Source organism: Vipera berus (assembly GCF_964194415.1).
Source record: "Vipera berus genome assembly, chromosome: 2".
NCBI lineage: Eukaryota > Metazoa > Chordata > Lepidosauria > Squamata > Viperidae > Vipera > Vipera berus.
In genome coordinates this window covers 32,187,037-32,203,256 of record NC_138203.1, presented here as the reverse complement: position 1 = coordinate 32,203,256, position 16,220 = coordinate 32,187,037, and the positions used below count along the sequence as shown (strand labels likewise).

The 16,220-nt window shown below is 38.2% G+C and overlaps 1 protein-coding gene across 1 annotated transcript in view; it reads right to left on the bottom strand.

Annotated features, from left to right (window-relative positions):
- Positions 1-16,220, bottom strand: part of LHFPL2 (LHFPL tetraspan subfamily member 2) — a 92,501-nt gene that overhangs the window by 49,819 nt on the left and 26,462 nt on the right. The window lies entirely within an intron of this gene.

Here is a 16,220-nt window from a genome sequence, read left to right as displayed (position 1 = left end):
AGAGTTCGGGTGACTGGAAAAAACTGAGTGTTTACAGTTTGACAATCCCTCAGTCATAAGCATATTCTATCTCTTCAGCAAGAGAACATACAGGTAGTCCTCAGCTTATAACCATTCATTTAACTACCATTCAAAGTTACTTTAAAAAGTGACTTAAGACCAGGGCTTTTTTTTTCAAAGCTCAGAACAACGTTCCGGCACCTTTTTTTGCACACACACACACACACACACAAAAGCTTTTGCACAATCTGTACTACTCCCTCTACTGGCTTTCAAAAGCCTATTGGCTTTTGAAAGCCAATAGGAATTGCTGCTGAGTGCGCCAAAAGACCCGGCCGGCAAACATTACACAGGCAAGTTGTCTACAGCGAAGGCAAGTTGGCAGGAACTTTGCACCCCTCCCTGCTGCCCAACCACACCATCTCAACTAGGTAAGTAAGAGAGGACAAGGAATGGGAGGTGGTTTCTGCAGAGTCCATGTGTATTCCTTCCTTGTGCTCACCTGTGTCAGCCAGGCTGGTGGCCTACCCGGTGCTGGACTTGCACCACAGTTGCCTCGCCTGCACGCCTAAGTGGCCACCCTGCAGCACCTGGCCCGCACCGCCACCACCGCCCGCTCTGCACAGTCCCGCCATGTAGAGTGGGCCCCGCTGCTCCCACAGCACCAGCTGCACCGGCTCCGGCCCCAGGGGGACAGCCCACCACCAACACCCCTCACGCCCTTGACTGCAGCAGTGCCACCCCACCCCCTCTTGTGCCCGCCAAGATGAGAGTTCCGGCACCTTTTTTTTTTTAGAAAAAAAGCATTGCTTATGACCATTTTTCATACCTAGAACTATTGTAGCATTCTCCATGGTCACATGATCAAAATTCAGACTGCAACTGCTTCAAATTTATGACAGTTGCAGTGTTCTGGGGTCATATGATCCCCTTTTGCAACCTTCTGACAAAGTCAATGGGGGAGCCACATTCGCTTAACAACCGTGTTACTAACTTAACAACTATAGTGATTCACTTAACAACTGTGACAAGAAAGGTTGTAAAATGGGGCAAAACTGACTTAACAATCATTACACTTAGCAACAGAAATTTTGGACTCAATTGTGGTCGAAAGTTGAGGACTACTTCTACGTTTCCGAGTCATCACAAGATGACCTAAATGAGTGATAAACAGTATTATCATCTGCAAGTAAAATTGTCATAGGTCTCCTAAAGTTCTTTCTCAAGACAGTATCACTGAAATACTGGCAAATCTACATGGCATTCTGCCCAAATACATTATGAACTCAGAAAACATTAACCAAGCTAGCTATATCTTTTGAACTACACAGGATAATTGCATTGAACAAAACTGCATTAGACTCAATATTAACAAAGCAATATTTTCCTGGCTATAAACCTTATCCTGGCTAGGACATTCTTCCCTAAACTGATGTCCAGGAGAAGACATAACCCTAGAATTCCAGGCCAGCTGATTTAGGGTACAGAAATAGTTTTGTGGTTGAAGTTTAACCACAAAAATCTGGCTGATTTAAATTGCACTGTGTACCTCCCAGAAAGCTTCAATAAAATTGCACTTGCAATGTTGGTACATTTTTTAAAAAAATATCAAGATTTAAATATATAGTATGCTAACATCCTGAGACATTTTTATCTCTAGGACCTAGCTTTTGCTACATCAGGCCCAATGTTTTTTCTTAATAACCGACCACCACTGTTAAGTTTTTAATGTTAACTTGATTTATGAATATAAAGAAAAATAAAAGTGAATTAGGGAGCAATTCCCTTTATTAAGTGTACAGCTAATCATATAGCCTACTTTGTTTTACATTTTCTACATTTATGTGTTTAATTAAGCTCCCTTGATTTTCATCCACTTCTGACTCTCTTACTTTGATTGCTTTCCAGAAAAAGGAACTTGCAAAACTAGTATTTTCTGATGCCAAGAAAAGAAACAGAAGATCAGTTTGCCAGTTTTGAAGGAGTTAACATTGCACTCATTTTTTTAGATGGAGTCCAGCTGCAGGGATAGTGGGAATGTTCAAAGTATTAACAATAAACCACAAAGAACTTTTTCTTTCTTTTTTGGTCACCCTACAATTCACTGTAGAGGCTTCATTATTTAAATACTCTTAAGAGCCTACCCATTACTTTCACACAAAAAATTTGTCTTGTTCTATTTGTTACAAAATAAACAGAATCTTTTTAGTTTTACTGGCTCTTTGTCATCAGCTTTAGAAAGGTGGTAAAGATAAGTACTGTTTCAAAAGCTGTGGCTGTAACATTCTGCCAAGTTAAATCTTATTCTCTCAAGTGGATTTGTTTGCCAATTTTGTCTAGTTAAGGCAATCCTGCATATATGACTAATAGGCTACATGAACTACTCTACAGATGTTATTTCTTTAGGGTTTTTTTCTTCTGCTTTCCCTTGTTACGGAAAGTTACAGAAAAAGCTTATCTCATAAACAAATAATCACTCTGTCAGCTTACAGTATATATGCAAACATTCCATCTCTCTCTATGGGGGGTGAACTTTTACACACACACACACACACACACCCCGTAGATAGGGCTCGCAACTTGGGAGTCCTCCTAGATTCACGGCTCACTCTGGAAGACCACATAGTGGCTGTGACTAGGGGGGCCTTCACCCAGGTTCGCCTGGTGTGCCAGTTGCGGCCCTATCTAGACCGGGATGACTTATGTACGGTCACTCACGCGCTCGTGACCTCTCGTCTAGACTACTGCAACGCTCTCTACATGGGGCTGCCCTTGAGGACCACTCGGAGGCTCCAACTGGTACAGAATGCGGCCGCGAGAGTTGTGTTGGGAGTCTCCTGATACTCCCATGTTACACCTCTGCTCCGTGAGCTGCATTGGTTGCCAGTTGTCTTCCAGGTGAGATTCAAGGTACTGGTAATGGTGTTTAAGGCCCTACATGGCATGGGTCCGGAGTACCTTAGGGAACACCTGCTGCCGGCATCAACTTCCCTCCGCCCTGTGCATTCCCACAGAGAGGGCCTCCTCAGGGTGCCACCGATCAGAGAATGTCAATTGGTGGCCCCCAGGGGGAGGTCCTTCTCTGTGGGCGCCCCGGAGCTATGGAATCGGTTACCAGTTGAGCTCCGGATGGCGCCCGACCTTCGCTCCTTCCGTCGCGATCTAAAGACATTCTTATTTGAACAAGCCGGCCTGGCCTGATGGGGGATGGGGGGGTTATTGTTATTTTAATATTTGTATTTACTGTTTTTAGTTGGGCATATATTTAATGCTTTTTAACTTTTGTATCTCTGTATTTTTTATGCTTGCCCTGTTCACCACCCTGAGTCCTCCGGGAGAAGGGCGGTATATAAATAAAATTATTACTATTACTATTACTATTACATACATACATACAATGACTATATTTTCTTGGAAAAAATAAAGGTCAATCCTGGAAAGGAGGCAAATCTAAAAGGTCCATAAGGATAAGAAAAAAACAACTGTTTATATTTATAACTTTGCCTTACATAAGAAAATTCAAGAGAAAAACCAAGAAAATAACTAATTAAATTAAATTAAATTAAAAGTCAGTTTTCTGAATAAATGACCTATAATCTCTTTAGACATACTTCCTAACCCTTGTACTTTTGTTACCAAATTATTTTCTAAAGCAAAATCTTCTTAGATAATAGTTTCTTCAGGGAGATTTAGCTTGTTTTTCATTTTTCTAAACTAAAAATACATCCTCACCTGAAATTTACTTTTCCTATCTTTCACAGAACAAAATATCAACTGATTATTTACACTTCTAGTTTTGATTTGTTTTATTCAAAAACTCTGGTTCAAAATTAAAGCTACAATATAATTTTACTGCATGTTTATTACAATAAAATTGTAACAACTTCCCCAAATAATGTAAGATTTTTCTTACGACAATATTCCTTCTCCTGTTTTCTGTTTCTCCCTCTTTTTTTTTCTTAAATGGGCCACCATATAAGATGTTACCTTTTGCCTCTGAATTTTTTACTGAAATGCAGAACATGTTGACCTGATAAACTGTATTCCTCTTAATACTTCTAGCAAAACTCTGAAAGTCCTCCAAATACTTCTAAACATACTGCTTATCTCTGCGTATTGATTATCTCTGCTTTCTGCAGCCCGGTACTGTCCAGATGCTTTAGACTTCAAATCCTATTATAGCTTACAAGAATAACCCAAAGCCTGGAAATTAAATCACAACAAAAAACATTCTCTTCAGTGGGTTTTTTCCCCCAGAACTTTATTCTGTTAGAAAGGCAGTCTGATACAACTATTTTAAGACTTCATACATCAAATAAATGTCTTCTTCTCAACCTCAGCAACATTAAAATCAGAATTAATTTAAGATTAAAAAATTTTAAAATTATAAATATATTACAAAATTTCAAAAAGTTTCAAGTAAAAAATTCCAAGAATGGGAGGGTTTACCAGTTCTTAATAGAAGATTTTTGCACAATTCCTAAAATATCTTCCATGTTCTTTAGATCTGGCCTCGCTACAGTTTTATTCCTGAAAGTAGGAAGAACACACCTTTCTCTTTTTTGCAATACAGATTATAGATTGGAACAGGGCCCATTTACAATCTTATAAATTTTAGAAGACTCTTGCATCTAGACCAGGGGTGTCAAACTGCCCGCCCATGGGCTGTATGTGTCACGCCAAAACAGCGCCACTCCCATTGCCAGCAATGGGAAAAAAGTCGTGATACATCACGACACGTCACAATATGTTGTGAGTTTGAATCCATGATGTAGACCTTACTGATGATTTGGTGGGAAACTTCTTCCGCCTACACACACATTGCATGATTAGGCATGACTTATGAAACCCTTTCAGTTTGTTTTCTACCACTGTATCAGCTCACATGTCCTTGAGATCTTTTCCTTTGAAGGGCAATTAATTCTCCTGTTCATCAAAATGTATTATTTTTCGCAATTCTCTTCCAGAAACCTTAATTTGTTCAGCAGAGCCAAATGTCATTAAATCACAGAAATCCAGCCTTCAGATCTCAAGATGGAAATTTCAACTAAGAAATAATCCTGAGAAATATGACTCTTAAGAAGCATTTTTCTTAATTCTATCTTGACAAAACCTGCACCTGGAACTTTTGGATACATAACATATGCTCTATGGATTTTTTTCCAGAAATAAAGAATTTGGAGAGAGGAGGAGGTTTTAATTGTTCCCATTTCCTGTTGTGCATCTTCCCTGAGCACTATGGCAACCTCACAACTGGAAAGGGAGCCAGTAGCTAAGAATTGTGCCTCTGAACTATCATCAAGACACAATAAATCCAAATTATGAAGCACACAGAAATAATCAGACCCTAGCTAAAAAAATAAATTTGTAAGCAATTTGAAAAGAGAGAGAAAGATATATGGACTACTACTGGGTAATGCATTCTAATAGTTTGGGATGCCAATTGAAAAACATCTGCTTCTTGGTGTTATTAGGTTACCTATAAGACAATCAGGGTATGACTTAGGGCTTCATTAACAAATTTCAGCACTAAAGCTAGGCTCAGAAATGAATTTGGGATAATTGGATTTGAAAAATCATTATTCATATCTTGAAGTATGCATTCACTTCCTCCTCCCCCCACACACAATATCATGCATATCAGTATCCATCAACTGCAATTGCTAGGCCACCTGGAAAAATACATTAATATATAATTGGCAGGTTACCAACAGATGGATGACAATAGCCAGGTCTTGATCCTGCAGCCAAAGTTAGAAAAGTACTCTGAATCATAGTCACAAGCATTGTGAGACCCCAGGAGCAAAGCTGAGCTCAGAATTATTTTGGGCCAGAAGCCTAGTCCTTCAAAGAAGGTATGACATAATACATAGACTGGGAATTTCCTCATCTAGCTGACTTGCTGAGTTCCATAACAGCAAATCTTCCTTGTTTGGATTAAGCACATGTTTATTCATTCTTAAGTCCAGCACTGAAGAACAGATTTACTGCTTATAGCTGAATCAATTGAGACACCAACATTTCCTGTTGATCCTAAAAAGCTCAAAGATGAAATTAAATTTTGCAGAACTACACAAAATAATTTCCATGCTAAAGAACTACATTTATCATATATGTGAAGAAGAGGATTTTGTGGTATATTAGCTTATAATTTACACCTCTTAATTGCTATTCTCCTAACTGGTTATTATTCAGTTGCTAAGTCATGCTTGATCCTTCACGATCCCATGGATCATGGCATGCCAGGCTCCCCTATTCTCCACTATCTCCTGGAATTTGCCCAAATTCACATTCATTATGTCATTATGTTATATAAAACCATCTTATCCTCTGCCATCCCCTTCTCCATTTGCCTTCACTCTTTCCCAATATCTGGATCTTTTCCAATGAGTCCTCTCTTCTCATTTGGTGGCCCAATTACTTGATCTTCAGCTTCAGTATCTGTCCTTCCAAAAATAAATCAGGATTGATATCCTTTAGGACACGGTGTCAAACTCGCAGCATCATGTGACGTGTCGCGACGTATCGTGACTTTTTTGCCATTGCTGGCAATGGAGTGGGTGCAGTTTTGCTATGATGCATCTGGCCCATGGGCCGGCTAGTTTGACACCCCTGCTTTAGGACCTAATTGGTACAAATGGCTAAATAAAACTGATATTATTATCACATTGTAATTGTACCATTCAAAGTGGAGCTGCTATGCCAGCCAATAAATACTGATTAGAATTATATTCTGGCTTTCTTCCAGGAGTTTTAATCAGTATACAAAACATTTCTCCAATTTTTCACCAACCCGACTCTGTAAATTAGATTGTCTTGATTGGTCCAAAGTCAGTGAGTGATCATGGTGAGGATGGATTTGAACCTAGGCCTCCCTGTACTACATTAAGCTTGTTTATGATTTTGGCTGATAAGAGAAAAAGCTAAATACGAGAAAATACATTGCATGCATGTGCTTATTCACAATACACAAATATCTTCCATGAATAGCAAGCAAGATTTCAGCATCACTTCCTGGAATTTCTGTGCAATGTATAAAGAAGAGAATAAGACAACAAACTTAAAATTGAAAATGTGCAGCCAATCAGTAATATACACTAAAAAAGGTATTACGGTACATCAATAATAATTTAAAAGATATACAGGTAATCCTTGACACAGGAACACAATTGGAACCAGAATTTCCATGGCTAGATAAGGTGGGAGTCGCACTCAATGTTAAGATCATAGTTAAGTGAATCACTGTAGTTGTTAAATGAATCATGCAGTCTTTAAGCAAATCCAGTCTTTTCTACTGACTTTATCGGAATCTTTATGACAGCTGCAGCATCCTGTGATCAAGTGAAGGTTGCAAATGGCGATCACTTAATCACAGGATGCTGCAACTATGATAAATACATGCAGGTTGCCAAAAATCTGAACTCTGATCATGTGATCAGGAGAATGCTGCTATCATAAATGGAGGACTAGTCATAAGTCACTGTTTTCAGTAACGCTGTTAAGTTTGAATGGTGGCTAAATGGATGGGTTGTAAGTTGAGGACTACTGTAAATGTCAATCTTTAAAATCAGATTTTGGGAACATACAGAAGGCAAAAAACAAGAAAACATTTTAATTTCTTTCTATTCAATTATCTTCAGATTTTTAATATCTATTCTGAAAAGATCAGTCGTTCACATTCAAGAAAACTAGAATAGCGAATATAAAGCACAGCACATATGAAAAGAGCTTAAAAACATATTTCACTAGCAACCCTATATATTTATAGTATATTCCATTGTTTCTTTGTCATTTTACTTGCAGCTGCTGAAGAAGGAAAAAAAAATACCTAAATGAACTCAATATACACAACAGTCCCAAGGGCATTGTCCATTCTTTGGTAAGCCCTGTCTGGCCTCAAAACATCTGGAGTTGACAGTTTTTGAATTTGTCTGGCTAAACAAAAGATCCCTCTTTCTTCACTGCCAATACTAGGGAAGATTTAATGCATCATCACCGACCAGAAAGCTGAAACTCAATCCAACATTTTCATAAAATGATTCAGACATTAGAGAAATTTTTAAATAAAGTGTGAACGGAACAAGGGTGAAAGCATATAACCATAGGCACCCAGCCTTTAAAATTACCTAAAATTAAAAACAATACTAAATTACAGATGGCTATCAAATAAAGATAGCTGAAGAAATCAAATCATGAAGAAAAAGCATAGTCAGGTATATTTCTATATGTTTGTAGTCTTCACCTATAAATTCTGAAAGTATTCATGAAGATGTGAATATATTTAAACACTCATTTCTATTCTTTCTGCAGTCTGCATTTGCTTTCTTCATAGGAATTCTCAGAGATATACAGTGAATGAGCATTTTCCTAAGCTGCCTTTTGAAGTTACTGTTGCAGCTGGCACATCCTGTTATCTGAGTGCTCTGGACAGCTAAATGATAAGTCTTAAGATAAGAGAGCTGGAGGATCAAAGAAATTGAGAAAGTAGGGGAAATAGAGAAAGTGGAAGAGACAAGAAAGTCCAACAGTTGTTCTCTCTGTAATTCAGACCAAATTGCTCAAGTATCTTTCAGTGAGCATGAAACTAGTCTTATTAACTCATTGCTGAGCAACATATGGCTCTTTTGGGTCTGGCATTGTTCACTTAATTACCTTTATCTACATGTGGGTAATTTGCCATTGTATTGAAAGATCTGTACTTAACATTGTTAATTAAAAATAAATCAGTGTTGGAAGCCCTTCTCTCTAACTAGCAAAATCTCAAGGGACACCCAAGAGCCAATCGTTCCAAGTCTTTCAAGTGCAGATTTTGAAACTAAGCTTACAGTCCTCTGAGGTGGGCTTGTTCCATAAAAGTCTAATATGTTCTGTAACAATTGAAACAGCCTGGCATTGTAACTTCTTGCAAGTGGTATCAATTCTAATTATTATAAACAGATGTTTCATTTAAGCCAGTAAGACCATGGCAATACTGTGCCATCACTTTTGAAGTCTCACGTTAATGAGAAACAGACAAAACACCTTATTTTACCAAGCATATTTTATCTTCTTTTTTCAATGAAATTTCAGTAGTAGATAAGTCTTTCGTGGTAAATAATAATAATAATAATAATAATAATAATAATAATAATAATAATAATAATAATAATAATAATAATAATAACAAACCTTTATTGTCAAAGTACAACATGTGTACATTGAGATTAGCTGAGCCTCCCCCCGTGCTCTCTCCCCCCAACACACAGTGACAACAAACCCTCCATCCCACCACACTATGTGAACCAACTACACCACACACCGGCCTCCCAAGTCAATTCTGCATAAGATTATGTCCCATTTAAAAGCCTAACAGCCCACGGATAAAAGCTATTTTTCAGCCTGTTGGTATGGCTGGCTATATTCCTATATCTCCTACTGGATGGTAGGAGAGTAAAAAGATACCGTCCAGGGTGTGAGTCATCCCTGAGAATCTTCCTCACTCTTCCAAAGCAACGAGCCCTGGCGATGTCATCCAGTGGTGTCAGGGAACAGCCCACAATGTCTTGTGCTGTGCTCACTACCCTCTGTAATACTTTCCTGTCCGCGGCTGTCAGACCAGCATACCAAACCACAATACCATACGAGAGGACGCTCTCTATAGTAGACCGGTAAAAGAGGGTCATTAGCTGTTGTTCTACCCTGTTCTTCCGCAAGACCCTAAGAAAGTGAAGCCTCTGTTGGGCCTTTCTAGCCACCTGAGTTGTGTTAACTTTCCAGGTCAGATCTTCACAGAGGTAGACTCCCAGAAATTTAAAGGAGGAAACTCTCTCTACACAGTTCTCTCCGATGTAAAGTGGGGCAGGTTCCTCCTTTTTTCTCCGGACGTCTAACACCATCTCTTTCGTCTTGCCGATGTTTAGGTGCAAGTTGTTGTTACTACACCATATGGATAGTTTTTGTACCTCCGCCCTATATGCTGTCTCATCCCCACCTGTAATAAGACCCACCACAGTTGTATCATCTGCGAACTTGATTATCGCAGTGGATGGGTCAGATGATACACAATCATAAGTGTATAAACATCCAGATTCAGTCATACTTTCTTTCCAGAGTATTAAGTTTGTGAACTCTAAAGCTTCCTCTTTCCATTATGTATTCAAGATGGATAGTGATTAATATTTATATGTTATTTATATGTAAGGGTGTAAGTTTATACATATGTTGTATATAGCACATTTAAATTTGTTATGGATATTTACACTTTGAGAGCAAGCAACTAAATTTCATTTTTAATGTGTGCCAATGTACCCACAGTAAAAAATGACGATAAAGGTTATCTTTCCTGAATGAATAAATACTATTTGAATATAGAATTATTGCTGTTAGTTAATAACTTTTGCCTTTCAGCAGATCAGCAATACATAAGCAGTTATGTGTTCCTGTACATTTATAATGCTACAAGTTTCTTTATTTAAAGTATAGGATGTTAACTGCCTAAACAAAAATGGTAGCTTGTCAATTGGGAATTAAGCTTAATGGCAGCAAAGATGGTGTAATTTCTCAACTATGAAACACTATATTTGTTAGAATACAGCTTTCTTCTCATACTGTTGAGAAATGTACATCCATTTACAACTATTAGGAAACATATTAGTTAGAGCAGACATGTCAAACACAAGGCCCGGGGGCCGGATCCGGCCCGCGAAGTGGTTTCATGCGGCCCGCGAAGCCATCCTGGAAACAGTGAGGGAACGGCCCCCACTGCCTTGGCCCTGGCCCAGAGACCCTCCTTCTGCCAGAGACCCACAGATCTGTCCCACTCCTGCCCAGGCCCCCATAGGCACCCTTGATGCGAATGATGTAGAGCTGGCCACGCCCACCCAGTAGGCCATACACACTCTAGCCACGCCCACCCAGTAGGCCATGCCCACCCTGGCCATACCCACCCGGCCCGCTGAGGGCAACTGCAATGCTGATGCGGCCCTCAATGAAATTGAGTTTGACACCCCTGAGTTAGAGTAAAAGGCAAAACATATTGCATAGCTTAAGCCTTTAAGATCTGAAGAAGTTGAATCATTTATCAACTCTGCATGGAGAAAAGTCAAAGATTTGAATAACATATGTGCATAAAAGTGTTTATACAATCAAAACTAATCAAAGGCCAGTGACAATTCACACTAGGATGCAAACTAGAGAAATGAAAACCATATTTACAACTAAGTAAATTTGAAAACAAATAGAGAATTTACATAATGCCAGGAAGATATTTAACAAATGCAAATAATAAAACTACTATATTATAATAAAGTTGCTTATTATATTATCTTGTAAATATTAATACAAATTTTCATTTTTAAAAAAATTGAAGATTCTAATTACAATAGTAAAAAAACAAAAACTCAAAAAAGAAAAATAGAGAGAAAAAATAAAAAGTGTAAGAAAGTTACAAATGGTTTCTGATCTTCTTAACAGCAGTTATAAATGCATTTATATTTTACCCCCCACCCTAAAGTTATATTATAATTTCCTTCTTTCTTTCCAATTACTAAATTCAAATTCACAAGTTTAATTTTTTTCCAGCAAAAAGCCCTAAGAAATTTCCAGTCACTAATAAATGTAGTAGTTGAACTTTCTCCAAGCAAAGAAGCTAATTTTGCCATTTTTGCTAGTTTCATCATCTTCACAAATTATTTCTCCGTTGTGAGTATTTCAGAATGTTTCCATTTTTCACATATAAATGGTAATCATGTATAAAAATTGTCTTCTGTTGCTTTTTTCTAATTGTCTGTCCATTAATTCCAGCAAAAAAGTTCTGGCTTCAGTTTAATATTAATTTTTTTTTAATTCTCTATATTATTATGTGTATTTGAACCTAAAATTCTTTATCTTTCTTCTAAGTGTACCAGGCATGATAAAAATGTCCTTTTGGTGGTCCACATTTTCAACATCTATTTGAAGTACTTTTATACATTTTAGACTATTTTTATGGAGAGATACACTGACAGTGCATTTTAACAACATATTTTCTCATTGTTCCATCAATACATTATGTCCAAAGTTTGTTTGTTTGTTTGTTTGTTTGTTTGTTTGTTTATTTATTTATTTATTTAGGTTTATATACCGCCCTACTCCCAAAGGACTCAGGGCGGTTTACAAGGCAAAATTTAAAAACAATACAATATAAAATTAAAATTACATTAAATTAAGTCTAGCCGCAAAAATTAAAATCACAATTTAAAAACATTAAACCCCTCAGTCCAGACCAGATAGCTCAAAGAGCCAGGTTTAAGTTCTTAGCCCATTTTACATATGCTCTTCCCCTTGTTTTTCTTCAGTTTCTATATTTCTATAAAAATGTATACATTTTAGCAATTATATATTATTTAAACATAGTTCAACTTCAAACTCTGTCTTCTGCTGCTCAATTCCAAATGATTATCTACTTTAAGTCTTTCTCGTAACTGTAGATATGAAAACTATTGAAAATTAAATCCCTTTGCAGCCAGTTGTACTTCTGATTTCATCTTATATTCTCCATGCTTTTATTCTAACAGCTCTTGATAAGTTAACCTTTTCTCTGCTTAATATAAATTTTCATAATCAACACAAAGGAGAAGAATTACAGATAGTCCTTACAACTATTTGTTCAATGTCCATTCAAAGTTACAATGCCCACATTTACAACCGCAGCATTTTTCAACTCCACCCATCCACCCGCCTACCTCTGTCCTTTTGGCCACTCTGCCCTTCCCTGCTGCTCCCTACTCCTACCATCCCTAGCTGGGCTTTACCATCTTCATCCTCCTGCTCCTGATGCGGCCTGCCCAGCCAAGGCTACTACCAGGTCCACCTCGTCAGCAGCAGAAGGGCAGTCAGCTGAGGATAGTGGTGGTGGCTGTGGAATGCAGGACAGCTAGAAAAGCCAAGAGATGGGTGGGGGGAGCTGAAGTAGGGGCAGCAGGACAGAAGCATGACAACCACAACCAGAACTGCTGGAACTGCTGTCACTAAGTGGTGTGATCTTGTGTTTTGCCTAATGATCGCTTTACTTAGTGACATAAACTCTGGTTGCAACTAGGGTTGTTAAGCAAGGACTAAGTTATATAATGAAATCTTACTTCTGTCTACAATATACAAATATATCCACCATTTATTCACTTTCAAAATAAATAACTTTATGCAGAATAAAAGGAATAAGAAATAGTATGCCAACGAAAGGGCTAAGGCACAGGTCTGCAACCCGCGGCTCTGGAGCCACATGCGGCTCTTTCAGCCATCTCCTGCGGCTCCCAGTCCTCTGCCATGTGCAGTCCAAAAAAAAAAAGTGGGACTAAAAAAGTTACCTTGTTCTTTCATAACTTTCATTATCTATAGCCCACTGTACTACAACACCAATCTAATGTTAGTTGTAGATTATCTGAGATAACAAAATGGCACTATCTCACATGCATCTAATCACATCCACAAACAACATATAGCTAATATCCTGCCTTTTTACAGCTATTCCTCATTTAACAATTGCCTCATTTAGCAACCATCTGCCATTATGACAGTGACAGAAAAGTAACTTTATGACCCATCCTGGCATTTACAACCTTTGCAGGTCTGTAAAAATAAAGGAAGCTGAAGTAAGTTTCACGGCCAAGTTGCTGGTCCCAGTTGTGATCGCTAAATGAAGAATAGTTGTATATATTTATCCACAAATACAGACATGTCAAACACAAGGCCCGGGGGCCGGATCCGGCCCGTGAAGTGGTTTCATGCGGCCCGCGAAGCCATCCTGGAAACAGTGAGGAAACGGCCCCCACTGCCTTGGCCCTGGCCCAGAGACGCTCCTCCTGCCAGAGACGCTCAGATCTGTCCCACTCCTGCCCAGGCCCTCATAGGCACCCTTCATGCGAACAATGTAGAGCTGGCCATGCCCACCCAGTAGGCCATACGCACTTTAGCCACGCCCACCCAGTAGGCCATGCCCACCCAGGCCACACCCACCCGGCCCCCTGAGGGCAACCGCAATGCTGATGTGGCCCTCAATGAAATTGAGTTTGACACCCCTGCACAAATACATTAAACGTTGAAAGGGACTCAGAAACCTTGCCTTACTCTTTCAATGATGAACCATTCACTAACCCTTAAGCAACCAATTTTCAATCTGTATTTTTGCAGAGCAAAATTCAAGCACATTCATTTTAGCATCAGTGTCTCTAAATCAACAAGTATCCAACAAAGCTTCTCATATTCAACTTTGTTGTAAGAAATGTATCTGAAATAGTATCATAGCATTTTGTTAAATAAAAAATACTGAAGCAATTTCAATTTCTGATTTAAAGAGTTCAAGTAGTTCAAGATCACTGAAGTTCAATATAGGAATTGAAAAATGCTTTCTACATCTCTGGTTTATACTAAGCATTTTATTAGATAAATTACCCTCATTAACTACAGCACAAAGTATCCCAGGGAGAATATATGATACATAAACATGAATACATTTCTTTAGCTTAAATGAATACATTTCTTTAGCTTAAATATTTAACATCATATAAATAGTTTTTACATTCAGTGACAAATCTGAATTGTGCAAGAAAAACACATTACTGCAAGAAAAGATTCTACAATTGTCCAGGTTCACCTCCAAGTTAATTAGATTTCTGTTTCTTTTCTGCTGTAATTTTAAGAATGGGTTTCTGATAAACTTTTTTATTATAGCTATTTTGGTATATTCTAAGTAGGTCCAAGTTATTTTCCTGCTAGAGTTGCATTGTCCTTGACTAGAATAAGTAAGAAAGAAAATAGTTCCAGTATGAAGGCACTTCGTACTTTGGCCACCTAATGAGAAGGAAGGACTCACTGGAGAAGAGCCTAATGCTGGGAAAGATTGAGGGCAATAGAAGAACGGGACAACAGAGAATGAGGTGGCTGGATGGAGTCACTGAAGCAGTAGGCGTGAGCCTAAATGGACTCCAGAAGATGGTAGAGGACAAGAAGGCCTGGAGGAACATTGTCCATGGGGTCGCGATGGGTCGGACACAACTTCGCAACTAACAACAATAACATGAAGGCACTGCATATAAATAATTCAGCTAAAAGCAATAATATTTTAAACTGTGATCTTCTACATTAGGAGTGTTAAATTCCCAATGTCATGTGACGTGTCATGACGTATCACGAATTTTTTTTCTATTACGCATCTGGCCCGCGTGCCAGCAGTTTGATGTCCCTGTTCTACATAATAACATTCACATACACAGAAAATCAATGGGTTATACGTATGTGTGCTAATCATGTGCCAGACTGAAAGCACAGTGAGTAATAGGGTTTTAATACATCCTGGCTTCTCTATTAACTAACTAGGCCCCAGAGACTTTAGCTTCATGCACGTACACAAAAAAAGTCTATACAAATGATGATTGAAGCTACAAATGATTTTAAATGTGATAGGTACTGAAAAAATTATATTTTGAGTACACGAAGAAGCCACACTTATTTAAATGCTTTTGGCTTGTGCACCTCTATGTTTATACATATAAAACATTTTTGAGAATAAACTAGTATTACCTAAAAAATTTATCAATCCGCCCTAACAATGAATCTTTTCTAAAGACTTTGCATGCTTAAATAGTTTTTATATATCTCATTCCCAGAGAAGACATCATGAAGAGTGAAAATGTGCAATATTTTAATTTTTCACAATTTTGAGATGTCCTTGACTAGAATCACACTTGGCAATAATTACTTTATCTACTTCCTTGCCTAAAAAGAGCAAAGCCAATCTAATTTGCTTATTCAGAAAATGTGGAATGGGAAGCAGGCCTGGGGAAGGGGAAGGAGGTCCGTGGATAGCATCAATAGGTAAGATGGCAACCAGGAAACAGGCAATCAAGATGGTACAGATAATGTATGTAGAACTAGGAATGGGGAAACTCAGGTCCTAATCTACCCTCAACCATGGAACCAAAATTGAACCAGTCACTTTTCTCAGCCTAATCTATATCATGAGATGTTATAGGAACTGTAGATCTTGTACTTTGCTTATATGGGATTTCCTCAAGGCTATTTTTCTATGAGGTACTTTTCAGATGTTTTGGCTTCAAATCTCATCTGCCATAGGGCAACAAATCTGTAAGGACAGGACTCATTAGGGATTTAATCATCATTACCACTCTCATCTCATTGTCTTGCTTTCAATTTTGGGTATTACATGGGAAATACTGCAGATTTTATGAAGATGTAAGCTAAATTCA